Raw genomic sequence first — 19,121 nt, forward strand, 5'->3', positions numbered from 1 at the left:
GACTGAGGAATTTTCAGCAGCAATGGAATTAAAAAACAGGTTTAGAAAAGATGCTTCTTCTAAGAATTGAAATACATAAAGATAAAACATGATTAAGGAGCGGATTAAAAAGGGGGTACAAATTTGAAATATGCAAAACCCTAAAGCAGGCATTAATGTACTCATTATTTCACAGCATATTGATTAATTTTCAAATAAAGTCAGTACGCAGCGATCGCAAACTTTGATCATAAAGTGCAAGTGCAATACAGTACAGTCAAATATGGTAGAATCAATGTGCAAAAGTCCACAAATTTAAGTGTAAAGTGCAAATGCATAAATAGTGCAATCCAACCTGAAATAAAGTGCTTGAACAAAACAGTTTGCTTATTTAATTCGGTCTAACAGTATTTCATGCCTGCTTTTAAAATCGTTTTGATCTAGTTTTAGCATTCGATCTAGTTTTTAATTCAACCCCCCCTTTATCGTCTTCAAAATCTCAAAATATTTCCATTTTCTTTCAAAATTTCTGATTGCTCCCACTCTACAGGCATAGGCTTTTTAAAAGTTCCGGGACCTTCTCATTTTGTTAAACCATTTTAGATGGGATGGAGGTTCCTTTGATTTCCAATTTTGGAGTATTAGGGAACGAGCAACTGTACATGAAATAAACAAAAAATGTTCCTTGTTCTCATTGAGGGAGCCTCTATCTTTGGATATACCAAAAAGGGCCAGTTCAGCTGAAGGTATTAGTGTTTTTTACCTATTGCCTCCTTGATGTCTATGAATATAGCCTCCCAAAAGGATTTCAATTGAGCACAAGAAAAAAAAGTGTGGAGCCATGCTCCCTGGCCGGCGGCTAGGCATCTAAAACATTTATTCTCAGCCTCTGGAAACCTTTTTTCGATTGCTTCCGGAATCCAGTACGCTAACCAGCGGGACAAGAAGGCCATCCTTTTAAAATTAGCGGCACGTAATGATTTATAGCCTAGCAAGCATATTGTTTCCCAATCCTTGTGTGTTATATTGCATTGGGTTGGTTAAATATTTTCTCTAAATGGCTATTCACCGTATTTAAATGGCCACTGCAATGGAGCCTTTTGTACCAATTTCCTATGCCGATGATTTTGACCTCATAAAGGAATGGTACCACCTCACCCACTAAGGGAAGATGTCCACCAATAGTTTTTCTTAAAAAGTACGAGATTTGTAGTTATTCAAAAAAAGTTGGTTGCATGGGAGTAGTTGTTCTATCCTGGACTTTTTGACAAGAAATTATTCTGTTTTGGACAAAGAAGTGTCTTAATTCCCGGAATCCCAACTTCTCCCAATTTAAAATTCAGCTAATACTAATTTGGAGGCCCAAACAAGAACATTCACATAGGCTTGGCAACTGGGAAGCTGAAGAGCTCTGATTTTTCTTTAAAAAGGACTGTAATCTAGATAAATGTACTTTTATGGTCTTATATCTAGTCCTTTTGAGGAGTTTTGCGGTCTTTAAAAATACCTGAGTTTGGGAGTCAGATTCTTGTAACATTTTTACTAAGAAGAAGCTGTCACGTTTGTTTTTTAATCCTATCAGACCCACCAACGAATCCAGAAAGGCTGCTTCATAATATGTTTTTATGTGTGGAAGAGCCAGTCCCCCCTGATCAACTGGGAGTTGAATGACCGAAAGCTTTACTCTGGGGGTTTTTCCCCCCCAAACAAAGCGTCTGATCATAGATTTGATTTCTTTAAAAAAAGTAGAATTCAGCTCAATAGGTATATTACTAAATAAAAATATTAATAAAGGTAAAATCGACATCTTGATCAGAGATACCCTACCAATCAAGGATAGAGGAATTGAAAGCCACTGAGAAAGGAGATTCTTTATTTTATTGTTCATTCACACGTAGTTAAGGAGATAAAGCTGGTTATAATCACAGGTCACATAAATGCCTAAGTATCTAATTGGGTCTCGACTTATGGCCTGGACATGCAAACAGGATGAAAGATGGCTAAGACTGGTGTTTAGGGCGAGAACCTCTGTTTTTTTTGTATTGATTTTGTAGCCTCCTATTTGTTCATATGCTTTTGAATTCTTTTAATATGCTTTCAATATTCTCCTTGTTTGGCTTTGCGTAGAGGATAATATCATTGGTGAATAATTTAAGCTTCGCCATCCCAGTAATAGGGGGGAGGATATCAGGATTGTTTCTAATTTTGATAGCCATGGGTTCAATAAAAAAAGTAAAAAGGAGGGGGGATAAAGGGCAGCCCTGCCTGGTCCCACGATTAGCTTGGATTGAGCCAGCTTTTTCTGCATTTATTATAATCTGTGCAGAGGCTCCTTGATAGATGTTCTGGAGCATTTTAATCACCTGTTTGGGGAACCCGAATTTATTGAGGGAGTAAAACAGGGTTGCCCAATCAACTAGGTCGAACGCTTTTTCAGCGTCGACCGTGAGGATACAGGCGGGGGTTGAATTCATATTAAAATAGTCTAAAGCCTGTATTAAAAATTCAGTGTTTGAAGCCATAATACGTCCTGCTATAAATCCTGACTGATCACTATGTATGACTTCTTGTGCCGCATACGTAAAACGCTGGGCCCAGATTTTCATAAGGATTTTATAATCAGAATTTAAAAGACGAATTGGTCTATAGGAGTTGATATCTTCTGGGTTTTTGTCTTTTTTTACGAAAGATATTATTATTGCTTCTTTAAAAGACGCGGGTACCATTCCTCCTGACTTGATGTAATTAAATAAATTCATGAGTGGAGTGGTTAGTTCTTTTATGAAGGTTTTATCAAATTCAATTGGGAACCTGTCTTGCCCACAGGCTTTCGCCCCTGGTGTTGCCTTTATAGCTTCTACTATTTCTCCTATATTAATTTCTAACCCTAGTTGTAAAGCCCGGTTGTTGGTGATCTTTGGGATATCTAAGCTCATAAAATATTCCTGAATCTGACCCTCCTCTACTTGATATTCAGTAGAATAAATGTGATTAAAATGCTCCAAAAAGCCCTTTGAATCAACCTGTTGTCCATTATCTCTTGATTGTTTAATGGATTTCTGATTTTAACTATTGCAGCAGATTCTTGTTTTTTCCTTACAGAATTAGCTAGAAGCTTTCCAGCCAATTGGCTGTCCTCGTATATTCTTTGTTGGAAGGTTCTAGAACTGTTGATTTCTTCCAGAACAAAGAAATCCCTTAATTCTGCCTTTCCTTTCTCCAAGTGGTTCGGGCAAGGGATAAGCTGTAGGGCATATTCTATATCCACGGCTTTTTGGAGCGTCACTATCTTTTCTCTCCTTTCCTTAGCCTGGGCGGAAGTAAAAGATTGTATCTGTCCATGTGCTGCTGCTTTGAATCCCTCCCAGACCGAGAATGGTTCTGCTGAATTATTATTAATAATAAAGTATTCTGAGATCCATTCTCCGAAACCGGCCACCTAGTCGGGGTTTTGAAGCAGGGTCCGATCCAGCTGCCACCTGGATTGTTCCCTGCCCCCACCACCTAAGTTGACTTCCAATTCTATTTTCCCATGGTCAGAAAAGGGATTGCCACCAATGGTTGAAGTTAAAATCTGAATTGATCTTGATATCAAGAAAAAATCAATTCTTGACGCCGTCTGAAAACGGTGTGAAAAGCAAGTGTAAGATGCACCTTCTGGGTTTAATGTACGCCAAGGATCTATAAACTGGTATTCTGAGATAAGGGCGTCCACAGCTTTTTTTGTGTTTAGTTTTAGTTGTTTCTTGTTTTTATTAGAGGTGTCTTTTTTTTAAATTTTGTAAGTAATTGAAATCCCCTCCCATGATGATCTGTCCAGGGACTCCCCTAAGAAGGTTGTTGATTTCTAAAATACTAGACACCTCATCGAGTATTTGCCCATAATAATTTACAAAGTTCATTATTTTCCCCATGGATTTTGATTGCTACCCATATCCATCTCCCTTCGGGATCCCTTCTTATTTTAAGAATTTCTCCGGATAACTTCCTTGAAAAATAAATTGCGACGCCTCTCTGTGCCACCCCTGCTGAAGCGAAAAACACATGGGAGAAATATTTTGGGATAAATAAACTGGGGGTGTTGGTTTTTAAATGAGGTTCTTGAAGAAACATCACGTGGGGACTTTGAGAGACTGCCCATTTTATGAGAGCGCCATATTTTTGTTTATTTAAAACACCATTGGCATTGACTGATAGGATATTACATTTGTTCATTTCCATAGATGAATTTTCGCATCAATAAGTCCCTCATTCAGATTTTGGTATACGTCCTGCCTACAATTTCTGCTCTTTTTAATGCTTTCCACCCTACCCTCCCTCTCCCTCTCCCTCCCCGACTGGAGTCCCTCCCTCCCTCCCCCTGGAAGTGGCCCTTTTCTTACCCTCCACGCAGACCACATTCCCCCTCCATTCCTTTTAAGCCCGGTGCCCCCCCTCGACAGCCAAACGTTTTTGTCCTGTTCTGTTTTGCTGCAAAACAGAACAGGACAAGCTACAAAGGAACTTGATGGAAGTAGTTTCCCCTATAAAAATCGGGGGAGATTTTAATGTGTTGCTTGACCTCTTGCTGGATAGATCAAATCAGAGTCAATATGTAGGGTGCCCCAGGTATGTCAGGCTTTAAATAACATGATGCATGACCTGGAGCTTTCTGTGATATGGAGAGCTAAGAAGGGCAACATACAGGGTTTTACCTTTCACAGTAAGAAACATGGACATTTCTCAAGAATCGACTATGTTCTGGCTGATAGGTCTATTATAGATGATATGATGTCAGTTACCAATCTGCCAAGTCATATATCAGATCACTCCCCTGTTGCTTTTTCCCTAGCTTGGAGCAGGTATAAATTAAGACCTAGATGGACAGTTAAAAGATCTATGTTGGTGGATCCAGAGATAGCTATAGGGCTCAAACCTGTATCCCTCGACTATTTTATTATAAATATTGGATCTACGTCTCTGGACTATGTTTGGGATGCCTTAAAGGCATATCTGAGGGGCTTTCTGCATAGTTTTATTTGTACTAAAAATTGAGAGGAATCACATGAGTTAAGAACGCTGGAGGATAAAATCTCCCAACTTGAAGTAGACCTGCTTTGGCTCAATCAGGAGGCCTCTGAAAGAGTACAACAAGCTCAGAGAAAGCTTGAAAATGCCCACCAGAAATATAGGATCAGGCTCGATCAGAAATTTAAAGCACAGTGGCTGACAAAGTCCATGCAGAATTTCGAGTACGGAGAGAAGGCAGGAGCACTTCCGGCCTAGAAAGCCAGAACGGATCGGGCAAAGAACCACATAAACGAACTAATTATAAATTAAAATGGGAAGATATCTCGATCAGAGGACATGCAAGCTTGCCTTCTCTCTTTATTCTCGGTCATTCTATAAGGAGGAGATCTCACCTAATACTGAGATCCTTGAAACCTGGCTGAGGGTGAAATCCTTGTCTACTCTGGAGGATTTTCTGGCCAAATTTAACCTCCTTGAATTTACAGCAGGAGAGGGGGTACCTAGAGCATCAACGTTCAAGGGCTCCCCCATGGGTTCTATTATTGATTATATTTTTGTGACCTCGGCCATTTTTAATTGTATTATTTCCTATTGTACTGTGTTTTCGCCTTTTAGTGATCATAACCCTGTTTTCCTGTGCATCCGTTGGGGGGGTGCTTTGGGTCCCATGCCAGGGCATTTTAAACAGGGCTTCACCCTTCGCACAACAGACCAAGGCAGGCGTTTGAAATGGGGGAATGTGGTGGCAGATGAGTTTTACACTAATATCGGCCAAAAGATTGAAGAGCACATCAAAACCTGTCAAGATCCCACTGTGCCAGGTAATGACATCATGGCCGCCTTTCAATCAATATGTTATATAGTGGCTGAGAATCTTACGGTATCAAGGGGTAGGGGTGATCAAAAGCTGCATAAATGGTTTGATTCTGCTTGCACCAGGGCCCTTAGAGATTTAAAAATGGCCCTTAAAGCACAACCTAGGGACAGGGCTTTGGTTTCAGTATTGAGAAAAGAGTATAGGGCCGCCACAAAGTCCAGAAGGGACAGCATCAAACAGGAGGCATGGGACCAACTAAACGACATTAACATCTTGAGAGACAGCAGGCAATTCTGGGCCGTAGTAAATCACCCTTATTTTTCAGATTCTCCAAATCTAGATACCGATTGTGTAATACCCGATGAGAAGTGGCTGGCCCACTTCAGCTCTGTCTATGGCGAGCCTGGTGCCTGTTCGCTGCCACAAAAGCGTGCAGGTTCTGTGGCCACTCCTATACAATTCAACAGCGGGGAAGTGGAAAAAGCAATCTGTGCCACAACAAAGAATAAAGCCCCCGGCCCAGACGGGGTACCAGCTGACTTTTATCTACACTCCCCCAAATTCTGGGCTGGTATCCTGGCCAAAGTGTTTACAGCCGTAAACACCACGCCCCCCCCAAATACATGGGCTACGTCCACCATAGTGCCTATATTTAAAAAGGGCAGAAGGGATGACCCAGGGTGCTACCGGCCCATTTCTCTCCTGGACTCTGCTATTAAGATCCTGGGCAGAGTCCTTTTAGTGAGATTAAGAGATAGCCTGGAGGATTGCGGTGGCCTGGCTGACATACAGTATGGCTTTAGGGAAAAAAGGGGCACGCTAGAACAGTGCTCAAACCTGCACCTTCTGATTTCCAAGTACACGGTGGCCAAGGAGGGGACCTTGTATTTAGCATTTATGGACCTCTCCTCGGCCTTCGACCTGGTCAACAGATCGAAACTTTGGGAAATCCTAACTAACATGGGAATCGACGCCGACTTGGTGGCTTTTATAGCTTCTATGCATCAGGATTTATTTGCTGCTGTAAGAGTAACCAAAGAGGGAAGATGCACGTCAAGTTTTAGATCTCTACGGGGCGTTAGGCAGGGATGCATATTGGCCCCCCTGTTGTTTACTATCTATATAAATGACCTAGGCAAGCATTTACTCGAGGCAGCATGTGACGTACCGCGTGTAGGAGAAGTTAAGATCCCTGCTCTCTTATACGCGGACGATGCTGTACTCATTGCACGCACAGGGGTATGCCTCCAAAAATTGTTGGATGCTTTTGGGACTTTTATGGACCGGTTGGACCTGAAGGTTAATGCATCCAAATCGCATACCATGGTTGTAGGGACACAAGGGAAAAGTGGCAAGAGAGGAACCAAAACCTTCTTTTGTAAAGGGGAGATTGTGTCAGGAGTTCCCGTGTTTCCATACCTGGGAGTGCTCTTCGATAGCAGGGGTACCTGGGGCCCACAGATACGTGCAAAAAGCCTAGCGGTTACAAGAACATCTAGGGCCATCTTAAGTTTTGCTAAAAGGCTGGGACATAGACCCATGAAGGCAATCATCCAGGTTTACAACAGTAAATCCCTTCCTGTGGCTCTGTATGGTGCCTCCCTATGGGGTTACGCACGACTAGAAGAAATCCAGGTAGCCGAAAATAGTTTTCTACGTTCAGTCCTGTCCCTCCCCCAATCCTCCCCGGTTTTCTCCATTCATACAGAACTTGGCTTGGATTACATCCAGGACAAACTGAGATTGGCCCCATTAATATACTGGCTTAAGACCTGGTTAAACCCTGAACTTCTGTTAAATCACACGATCATGAGGGATGTGATGAGTTTAGAGTACGGTCACAAGATACCATGGATGGCGTATTTGTACAAATCTTTTAATGAACTAGGACGACCAGAATTATTCACCTCCCCCTCGTGTATCACAAAGCAGGATGTGAGTTTTATAAAAAAACAGTTTATGTCTAGGGCATATATGTTGCGAGAAGAAGTCGAATTAGCAAAACCATCTGTTCGAATGCATTATTTGTCACTCCAGTCACCTGCAATTGAACCCTATTTATGTTTTGTCACTAATCCGTTCCATAGATTTTTGCTAACAAAATTCAGATTTAACACTATTCATTTTTATTTGGGCCATTTTAATACCTGGATGAAACCTGAGTTAGCTCCCCCCTGCACTTGTGACAATTTTTCTGTTCAGGACAGTTTACATTTTGTTATGTTTTGCGATTTCTTCTCCGACCAAAGGAAAAAATACCTGTTACCAGTCTTAAGAGAAGCGGGCTTCTCCCAGGTGAGACCTGCCATGTTATATTTAAAATCACTGGGTAACATCTGTATTACCTTCGCCATGGCCAATTTCCTTGTGGCAGCAACCAGAGCTAGAAGGGGCATGAATTTGGAAATCTGATGTACATAATGTGTTTCTTAAAACATTTCAATGTACTGATTTTTCGTCTCATTAACTTGCTTATAAATGAAATTGTTTAATTCCTTTTTAAATTGTAAATAATACTGTTTTTATGTACTTTGTATGATTTTAACAAATCGAATAAAGTTAATTTGACTGACTGACTTGTCTACTCTAACCGGTGAAAGCTGGAAAAAAATGTGATGCTCCAATAACAGGACGAGATCAGAACGCAAATCGGGAGATGCAAAACTAATAAAGCAGCAGGTACAGACGCGCCTCCAAGCAAGATATATAAACTCTTGATGGAGGAGTTGGTTCCAATCATGGGCACTCTATTTAATTCGGTCTATCGATTAGGGGGGCAGGTACCTTGGTTCTGGAAGGAAGCAACGATAGTGCTCATTCTGAAGCCCACTAAGGATCCCCTAAGGGCTGATTCCTACAGACCAATCTCCCTGCTGAATGCTGATTATAAGATCTTTATGAGCATTCTAGCAGGGAGGCTGGTCAATATTGTTCCACAGCTGATTAATTCTGATCAGAAAAAGGATTTATCCCTAAAAGGTATATTCAAGAAAAACACAGCAACTCATAGGTAACATAGACTTGGCAACTACTCGATCTGAACCCTTGGCCGTGGTGGCACTAGATGCAGCCTGGGCATTTGACAGGGTATGCTGGGTATATCTTTGGGAAATGTTAAGAAAAATGGGTTTTGGGCTTATTTTTTTCGAGAAAAATGTTATCTTAAAATCTAGTTTCCATATATACTCAGAGGAACGAGACAGGGTGGTCCCCTTCCGCCCCTAATAATCAATATTTATATAGAACCCTTGGCACAGGCAATAAGATCAGATGTCTTAATAACTCACTTTAATTTCCATTATTATAGCAGCAAAGTAGCCTTGTACGCTGATGACTTGCTGTTATATACTGATAACCCTGCAGTGGCAGTTCCAAGGGTTGAAACCTTGCTAGAAGAGTTCAGATCTCTGTCGCGGTATCTAGCCCACACCTCTTAAATCGAGGTGATGTGTTGGAATATCGACTATTGGAGGGGAACAAGTCAAAATTTTAAATAATTGGGTATTATAATCGTTAACCTCTTGGCTGCTAATGACAAGGGTAACTCGTCATGGACTTTCCATTGATTTCAATGGAAATTAAATAAAATCCGTAATAATGCCTTAGCAGCCAAGAGGTTAAGGACATCGAGGAGATCCCACAGATTAACCTAAATAGGGTTATAAAAGAAATCAATAATTTATTAGCACGGTGGAAAAACCTTCCTTTAACAATGTACAGAAGGGTTAAGCTAGTTAAAATGATTATTCTCCCCAAATCAACTTACTTGTTTAATGCCATCCCCCTCAATTTCCCAAAGTTGGGCATTAGTAAAATCCAGAGTAAGATCGTAAGTTTTATCTGGGCCTATAAGGGTGCCAGGTTGGCCTGGAAGAAGCTTAGGCGCAGGCTTATTAAAGGTCGACTGGCTCTCCTTATATCAATTGGTACTGTGTAGCCTTTCAATTTAAGAATATCCGGATGTTGCTCACGAAGCCGGATTATTCAACTTGGGGAAGACTTCTGGCTAAAATGATAAGGCAGGATGGTGGGGACAGTTTCGTATACAAATTTGGGGCACCAAGGTACTTAAAAAAAGTACGTTTAAAAGTACTGAAGTCTGCCCTCAGTCTGTGGTATATGGTTAGAAGCAGATGGGGGGTAGGTTACTACTCTGATTATGCCCCAATCTGGGAATCTCCTGGGACCCCTTTATGCCTTAAAGATAGCCTAACTATTCCAATTAGAAAGGCGGGCATAACAATATGGTCAGATCGGATAACATCAGAGGGGGTCCATCCTTGGGAGGTTTTAAGAGCTAGGATTGGAAGTGACTTCTCTATATTCAAATACATGCAATTAGTATCTTGGTTTACAGCTAAGAAGAATGAAATCTGTGGTGACTGGAGCAATCCCTTCAAGACGTATATCTTAAGAGCAAGGCAACTGCTAAATGGTATAAGAAGTCCCTGGAGGCAGATGAGAAGGAGTATCTTCCACAACACTCAGTATGGAATGAGGTTTCTTTCGAGTGTGATATTGAAGCAATCTATGAACTCTCATTGAAGCTTCTATATAAGTATTTAAAGCCGGATAACCTCAAGATGAAACACTTTTTTGTTATCATCGGCTGTACTGGACTAAGATAGCAAAGTTTGCTTCATCTCCCACTCCCAAATGCCTAAGTTGCGATCTCATAAAAGCTAACAACCTCCACATTTCTTATGAGTGCCCCAGGCTGACAGCCTATTGGAGTGGAATTGAGAAAGCCCTCTGCTGTATTTTTGGCAGGGAAATCATCTTGAATGTGGCACTTGTTCTTTTTGGGGAAGATGGTACGATAAGGAAGAAGATGAAGCATTCTTACAGAGGTTTACTGCTGTATCTTGTTTTGATTATTTTCAAAGAACAAGGGAGACCCAAAGGAATATCACTAGGGACCTTGGGCAGTTACGTATTTCAAAAGACAGTGGTCCCTAGTAGTTCAGGGATTAGGCAGAATTGATGGACATACACTCAATAGTCAGTATGACCTTTGTCCAGCAGGACAGGTTTTTATTTTAAGAGATATGGAAAACATAAAAGGATTTTTTACAAGGTGGGTACAACCAGTAACCCACAGGGGACAAGACAAAACAGGGGGGTAAACTTGACGCAACAAAGGCGGTCTGTGCTAGTATCTCAGTGAACAGACAATGGTAAAGTACAAAGCATCATTGTGAACAATTTTCTATTTGTAGGGTACATATGATGCTACTATGTCGACGGCGTTTCGATGCCTACACACAGATACATGGCATCATCTTCAGGACAAAGAATTAATTTGTTTGTCTTGAAAGCATAACAGTTTTTTGGGGCCTATAAGCATACATACAGTTATATTGGGGAAACAAAAAAAGGGAGACAAAACATAAACATTGGTCAATAACAAAAAGACTAGGCATGTATATAAATCTGACCAGTGATCATCTGTGGCATTGTGAACTGTTTGTGGCAGTTATTCATCTTTTAGGAATAGTAATTTTGTGAATTGTAACGTGGTGGCGTTACAGGCTTTTGTTTCCATGCAGCCTATTGTGAATTGTTTATGACAGTGGGGACAACATTTAAAATCCGACGCAGTGACGGAACTGTGGGGGGCGACGCATGAGATTAAAAAACATTCAATGAGCTCAGAGCTGGACCATGCAAAGTTTAAAAACGGGTGGCGAGCGGTGTAAGCGGCGAAGTGTTGGTAACCGGCGGTTACGTGTAAAGAGTTTTACATGCGGTTTAGAGGCGAAAGGAGTTTGTGAATTATCGTTTAGCTCTACGTGATCAATTTTAAAAGGAAAGTAGCGCGAGCATACAGATCGTGATTTACCAATATTGTGGTCCACAAAGTAGTCTGTTAAGCAGTACCTATGCTTTTGGAATCAAAGCAAGTAAGGAAATTGAAGGGTTTAGGAGCACAATAGTATCCTGCCAAAAAAGCGGGAAAATAAAAGAGTGAGTATAAACATATTGGTGGACCGGTGAAAAGGTGATGAAAAGCTCAAAAAATAAAATAATTACCAAACCAGGGCAAGGGAGCCTCTAAATACGAGACCGGACCAATCGTGTCTCACTAAGTATGAAGAAAGTAGATTTATATGAGTTATGGTCCTCGTGGGGTATGGAAAAGCCGATTAGAGCATTCTGCAGGTACTTACTTCCTGGTTTGGCTGCTCCTTGTCTATGCAGGATACAAAATGGCAGGAATCGCTGTTGTGCTCGTGCCTGAGGGCTAGATATAGGGGAATTCAGAAATGGAAGAGGGACTAGTCGTGGTGAGTACGGCGGCCATGCTGGAAAGGTGTGGGAGTGTTTAGAGATAGGTAAAGGACTAATCGCAGTGAAACTGGCGGCCATGCTGGAATGGTGTGGGAGTGAGGAGAAGAGGTTATATATAAAACCATGTGCAATAAACATTTACATATTTACATGAATTGTTTAAGAAACATCGCGAAACCTAGGAGGAAGTCAGGTATGTATTACAGGGTGACTGATCACAGGAGAGATGTCCAATCTTCGAGACGATTGAGGCCTGTATGGATACTGTTGGTGCGCAGTATCCAGTGAAGTTCCTCCTTGTTCAGTAACTGAGTTACGTCCGCTCCTCTGGGTGGTGGTTTTACCATGGTGATGATTGTCCATGTCAGATCATTTTCAGTGTGTCCTTTTTCTTTGAAATGTTCGACAAGAGGGGCATTTGGAGTATGGCACCGGATCCTACTATGGTGTTGTCCAATGCGTAGCTTGACCTTCTGGCTGGTTTGTCCAACATATATCATCTTGCAGGGGCAAAAAATGGCATACACCACATTGATGGAGTTACAATTAGTGAAGTGTTTTCTTTCAAAGGAAATAGTGCCAAAAGTAAATGTTTTTCCCTCAATAGTGAAGTCACACACTATGCAACTACCACATTTTGCATGACCCGTTAGGGCAGGTAACCCCCATGCATCATTGATGGTTGTTTTCAAATTAGGCTGAGGTAGGGAAGCTCTTACCAAATGATCTTTTACATTTTTTGCTCTCTTGAATGCAAAGATAGGGTGCTCAAGATTCAGTAGTCCGGCATTTAATACAGGCCAGTGTTTCAAGATGCTTTTCTTTATGGCATTAGAGGCTGGGGTAAAAGTGGTTACACACACTAGTCTGTCTTGGTTTTTCTTTGGTTTTGGTTCTAGCAGACTCTCTCTGGGGCAGTACCAAGCCCTTTTTAAAGAACGCCTTACTAGTTTTCGAGGGTATCCCCTGTTTCTGAGTTTTATGCTGAGAGTTTTTGCCTCGGAGAAATAGTCTTCTTTGAAATAACAGTTTCTTCGAATACGAAGGAATTGTGAAAATGGGAGCGAATCTCTGAGTGCTCGGGGATGGTGACTGCTATAATTCAGCAAGGTGTTTCGTTCAGTTGGTTTTCTGTGGAGGCTGGTGGTAAGGCGTCCTTCTGTATGTTTAATTTCTAAATCTAGAAATGGAATTGAGTCTTTATTCTGGGATAGTGTGTATTTCAAGCCATTACTGTTATTGTTAAGCCAATGTAGTAGGTGTGGTAATGCTTCCGGTGAATCGTTCCAAATCATAAATATATCGTCTATATATCGTTTCCACAGGGCAATGCCACTGTGGAAAGGATTAGATTCTGTCAGTATACAAGAGATCTCAAGATGATCCATGTAGAGAGTCGCTAGGTTGGGGGCAAAAATAGCCCCCATAGATGTTCCACGTACCTGGCCATAAAATTGACCCTCAAAAAGAAAAAAGTTTTTTGTTAAACAGATCTCCAGAAGTTGAAGAATAAAGACTGATGGGACATTGTGAGGGCGCGGACGTGTGTTAAGAACTGTCTCAATCACGCGTGGTGAATCCTTTTGTGGAATATTGGTATATAAAGATTCCACATCCAGCGTGCACATCGTGCTGGATGTGGGATCAAATGGGTATTCCTCAATCATAGTGATCATTGACATGCTGTCTCTGATGTAGCACAGTGTGTCAGCTACAAAAGGTTTTATAAAATAGTCAATATAGTGCCCGAGTGGCTCAAGGACAGAGCCACACCCTGACACTATTGGGCGACCTGGTGGTCTTGTTTTGATAGCACAGAGAGAAATATGTATGAAATGGAAATACCCCCTGCCCCCTAAGTTGGAAGATTGGGTTAAAGCAGCTTCTAAAATGGCCCGTCTGGACCAGGCAGGAGGCAAAGAGAATTGCCTTGATATTTGGCAGGCCTTTATATTGTGGTGTAGAGGTTGGGGATTCGAATAAGCCCTCATTGTCCAATGATTACACCAGGTCATCAACAATGGTGCAGGACTGGATTGGTTCATAGACCAAAGCAAATGCAGTGGCCGTGAGGTGCATAGTTCAGAAGGGCGGCTCTATAAGAATTGCAGACGCATATTTGTTGATATGAGGATTAAAAAAAAGAAAAGCTTAGAAATTCACTTAAAAAAACAAAGGTTATTTGGATGTTATGGTCAGGCTCAGATTTCACTCATACCAAATATGTGAAATTCAGCAATTATAGTTACCTGAGCTATCTATATCTTACGCCCCCGCAATGCACTATGTATGACCCCACATATTACATTGGTCAGTGTCCGCTAAGGCGTTGCCCCACTTATTTGCAGCAGTGAAATAAAGGGAAAATAAAATGCTAATAACTCAAGGCTATTATCCTCTTATTTTTTCCTGCTGCTGCAGCTTTGTGGGCGGGGCTGCTCTGATGATAGAGGAGCTCTGGAGGAGTGGTGGCACACTATAAATACACATGAGTGTTTGGCCGGCCGTCTGGGGCCGGTCAAACAGTCATGTGCACTTTGCATGTTCAACACCTAGGCTGCAATACAACCAGGGAGGAGAGCATGCCCAGGCTACCACTGCCTGTCTGAGCACCGAACCTCGGTGCTCAGTGAGTGTCTTTGATCCTGGGTGTTTCCTGTTCTGAGATGAGGAGAGACACAGCCATAAGGTAAGTTCTTTTTTGTCTTTTTTCACAACCTTTAACCTCCCCCCCCCCCCCCCCCCCTCCCACAATACCCCCCCAACACCCCTCACCCTGCCACCCCCGATCCATGCCGGTGTACCGTAGTTTCGATCTTCCCATCTGGCTGATCTTCCCCCTCGTTTGTGCGCATGCGTATCAGTAAGCGCATGCGCAGGATGCCCTTTTTTGTAAATCGAGGTATTTTTGATCTCCCCCCGTTCTGGCATTTTTGTGCGCATGCGTGTCATTTCACGCTTGCGCACGAAGTAATTTTTCATTCAGTTTGAAGCTCCCGTGGCAGCGTTACCACCATTACCAGTTGTGCTCCCCAGCTGCAGCCTTTTTTAGTGCGCATGCGCGTCATTTCACGCATGCGCAATAAGTCCTTGTTTTTCCATTTGAAACTCCCGGGGCAGTGATAGTGGCAGTTAACCAGCTTGTGACCGCGGCGCGTTGCTGGACCAGGAACGGACTTTCATCCCTTGAGAAGCCCAGCTAGAGGACAGGAGAGGCTGGTTCAGGTACTGCGCGTTGTGTAATTTGTCGGTCATTAAGAGGCTTTGTTATAAACGCATGTAACTGTGCTCACCGCTTGCTTCTCAGTGGCCCGCGTAGCTGAAGGGCTCTGGGGCTAGGCAGGCAGCCCAGAAGCGGTCAAGCCCCTCTGAGTTTATTTATTTAATGCATTCTTATAAAGCGCGGACTTTAGCCGAAGGTGTCATAGTGCTGTACAATAGAACCAGAGTGTGTGATGGCACTCTCCTCGGCCCGGAGAGCACACATGGCAACCTCATGGAAGGCGTCTCCTAGGGCCTCCGTGGCCGCCACAGTGCTCAGCGTGGTTGCCGCCGTGGGGAAAGCATGTGAGGTCTAAGTGCGCAGGAGAGAGGGGCTCGTAGGGCCCTGCATGTCGCCTTTGTAGTTTTGCAAGGATCATGTGGGTTAACCAAATGATCGCAGTACCCAGGTGTCCTGTTTGATCCCTGCTACGCTCAGCTGCGGGGTCTTTTTATTCACAAATCTTACGTAGCTCTGGCCATAACGCGGCCTGGTGTGAACAGGTCAAACTGATGTACCCCCTAGTGCTCCTCAGTCAGCCATCACGCCCACGACGCGCCAATGCTAATCCTCAACTTCCCTTGGCCTTCAGATGGACATATCACTCTTTCACCCCCTCCTTTTTATTTTAAAAATGTGCCCTAGAAAGTCAGTAATAACTAAGGCCTGTAGATAACTCAGCCCACCCTGGCCGTTCGAGGACGGGTGGGCAGAGCAGGACAAGGACTTGACTGTCTTTTCCTTCTTACCCAAATCAGACAAGCACATTCTCCACCTATGCGCTGCCGCTGCACGCCCCCCCCCCCATTCCCTCTTTGTCTCGCTCCTCACTTAGTGAGAACACCGACGACTCTTACCCTCTATTTTCTCCATTCCTTCGTTTTCCCCCCTGTGAAATGGATAAACAAAGCAAGATTTTTGCTGGAAATGTCTTTCTAACATTTTTGAATTCCAAAGTTCAGCCTCGAGATGGAGAAGGAAAAAAAGGTTCGAAATATAAATAATTAAATGAAACAAGCCAGAGTGATCGCAAAGTGGCCTGATTGGGTTTTATTTACAACCCAACACATTAGGGCCACTTTACAGCGTTTGCCAGTTAGGCGCTACTGTTGTTTTCTGCTCTTTTTGTTTGAAAAGTATTGTTTTCCCCAAGTGGGGAAGTGCACTATTCATGTAGGTACTCAATACTCTGTGATGCGTGGAGTGTTAAACTTTTAATACGATATGTGTCTACTATTTTGCTTACTTTAGTTTACAAAATGTATACCGTTGCTCTGTTTTCTGGAAAGTGGTCTTTATAAACCATACTGCTGTCATGTACTTAACTTATCAGGCAAAAATTCTTATTGATTTCTGAAAAATCTAAAAGAGTAAAGTTTACCATGTTGTTCCTGCTTATATTTGACACGCTTTACGAAATCTTTAATTCACTAAGAGTGTTTGCTTTTTCTAGGATGTTACATTTTTTTCAGGCTGCATATTACTTACTCTTTTCTAGTGCATAATTTGAATTGAGTCGCAACCAGGTGTTTATAGCGGGGCCCAATTGGGTTGTAGCTGAAAGCACTGCAAGTTTCTCTCAGCGGGTCATTATGGTGTTCAGTAAGAGAGAGAGAGAGAGAGGATGTGGCACTACGGCCAGAGCTGTTCAATTTGGAACTGAGGAACCATGGTTAAGCCTTAATGACCAGACCATTCTCTGGAGGGAGCACATTTCCATATTAGAATTTAGATGGCTTCAATGGACCTTTGAAGCCCTGCTCTCCTAGCACTAGCAGGTCGACCCTAGCAGTGGAAGTGTGGGTTAAGCTTGAAGGCCTGTCCACTACAATCCATACTGAAGTTCATCTCCAGCCTTGTGGGTAATCTCACGAAGCAGCACTCCCTAGAGCAACATTGACTGTCACTGAGGTCACAGGACCATTGAGGCCAGTCCGCCTCACCCATTGGTATTGTCATTGTTTCAGCAGTAGCAGGGCAACTCGCCAGGGATTGGCAATGCAGGATTTGCACACACACCAAACTAAATTTTCAAGCTTCACGTTTCAGACACGGGCATTCTTAACTAATTGGTTAAGCAGAGAAGCTTGCAAGAAATTATAGGTTTTCTGATTTTACATTGCTCATTCAGCCTCTGGATGAGCATCGTGTGACCTCTCGTAGTTTACATCAAAGGTTAATGTTAATAATGTTTTCAATTTGTGGTGCTTTAGTTTAGTGTGGGCGACAACCAGGAGCCACATGAAAGTTTGGATTCCTTTTTCTCAAGGGGCCCTCATGCGGCACCAGAGCTAGGCATCTGGCCCAAGCCTCTATTGGCCTGCACACTTTTTAGTTTAATCTCACATCTCTTGCACTCAGCTGGAATGTGGATACTGCCAAAGGTAGTTGGCTTTGCTACTTGTGATGAAATTGGAAAAAGTAGGTCAGGAAGCCCGATTTTTATAGGCAACACTCACCTGCAACAATCTGGTGTGTACTGGCTGCAGTAAAACTGCAGATACTGGTCCTACTACTGTGGGACTGATCACATAGACCTCCCCCTTGTAGTTATGTGGTGTTCTGATATGATTAATTGCTTCACTAATTTCTTGGTACTTGCAATGTTTGTAGATTGTCTGTCATTTTAAGCCACCTTTGTCATTGCTCTAAATTCTCCACTTTTCCTTTAGATAGTTTAGGACTCCCAGCCATTGCCACCCTTCTTTGTTTATTTATTATTTGTTCCGTGCCTGATAAATGGGATATTTGGATGCTGTTGCCATGTTTAGTGCTCCTGTACCCAGGGGGTTGGGACACAGTTCGGGACCATGGCCTGCTGGTACAGATGGTGCATGCATTGTTTTAAGTGGAGAACTCTGGAGAAGGGCGCCTGGTGAATAGAGGCCTGGGGGAGGAGGGATATGACTTTTCCGCCATTGGAATGTTTTTCATTTTTATTTTTTTTCATAGGCTGTTCACTGCTCTAGTATTTCAGTTGCACACAGAATATTTTGAGCGGTTGAATTGCATCAATGCACTTGTCTTTCTGTCTGTGCGTTATAAAGCGTTGAAATATGTCCATTATTGTTTCCTGAGGCAAGCATTTATTCCTGAATCAGGCTGCATGATCCAGTGTGTAATAATTGTATAGCTCTACAATCCCCGGTGGCACAGCTTTCAGGATAATGTGCTTCATGGCAAAAAACATGTAAAGTCCCAAATCGAGACCTATTGGCTATGCTAATGCTTGTTCACTACAGTGAACTCCACAAAGAGCTGATCACCCACCTGATGGTCTTTGGGGCAAATCTGTATCGAGGATCCACGCTTTTGGGTTCCAAGTACTGCACCAGTCAACACATTGTTCCCAGCAACAGACATATATATAGTTTAGTTCTTGTTGAGGGATGCCTTGCAGCCAAGAGTATGTCCATCACCTCTGGAGTAAGATCAAACATGTTCAGCTGTCGCAGCTCATTCTCCATGCATGGACATGGATTTTGCGAATGCCTGGCCTGAGAACCCAGCTCTGCTACTGCAATAGCAGGTCCTCCCGTTGACATAGCCTCATCAGAGTACAGATACTCCAGCATTACCTTCTGTGCCCAATTTGGGTCCTCTTGGAAAATTTGGTCCAGTTGGTCCTAATATTCTTGAGAACGTGAGACACGAGTGGTATCCACAAGAAGGCATACAGGAGTCCCACAATCCACCTAAGGCGGAACGCATGTCTGAGTGACAGATGCCTTTGAAACACCAGTCTGCAGAAGTGCTGACATT

The 19,121-nt window shown here is 42.6% G+C and overlaps 1 long non-coding RNA gene across 1 annotated transcript in view; it reads left to right on the forward strand.

Annotated features, from left to right (window-relative positions):
• Window positions 1-15,206: 15,206 nt before the first annotated feature.
• Window positions 15,207-19,121, forward strand: part of LOC147729868 (uncharacterized) — a 44,462-nt gene continuing 40,547 nt past the window's right edge. Inside the window, exon 1 of the long non-coding RNA XR_015308351.1 lies at window positions 15,207-15,322. This is a non-coding gene — a long non-coding RNA (uncharacterized LOC147729868). The remainder of the gene's footprint in view (window positions 15,323-19,121) is intronic.

This window comes from Lissotriton vulgaris, chromosome 2_1 (genome assembly GCF_964263255.1).
Source record: "Lissotriton vulgaris chromosome 2_1, aLisVul1.2, whole genome shotgun sequence".
NCBI classification, from domain to species: Eukaryota; Metazoa; Chordata; class Amphibia; order Caudata; family Salamandridae; genus Lissotriton; species Lissotriton vulgaris.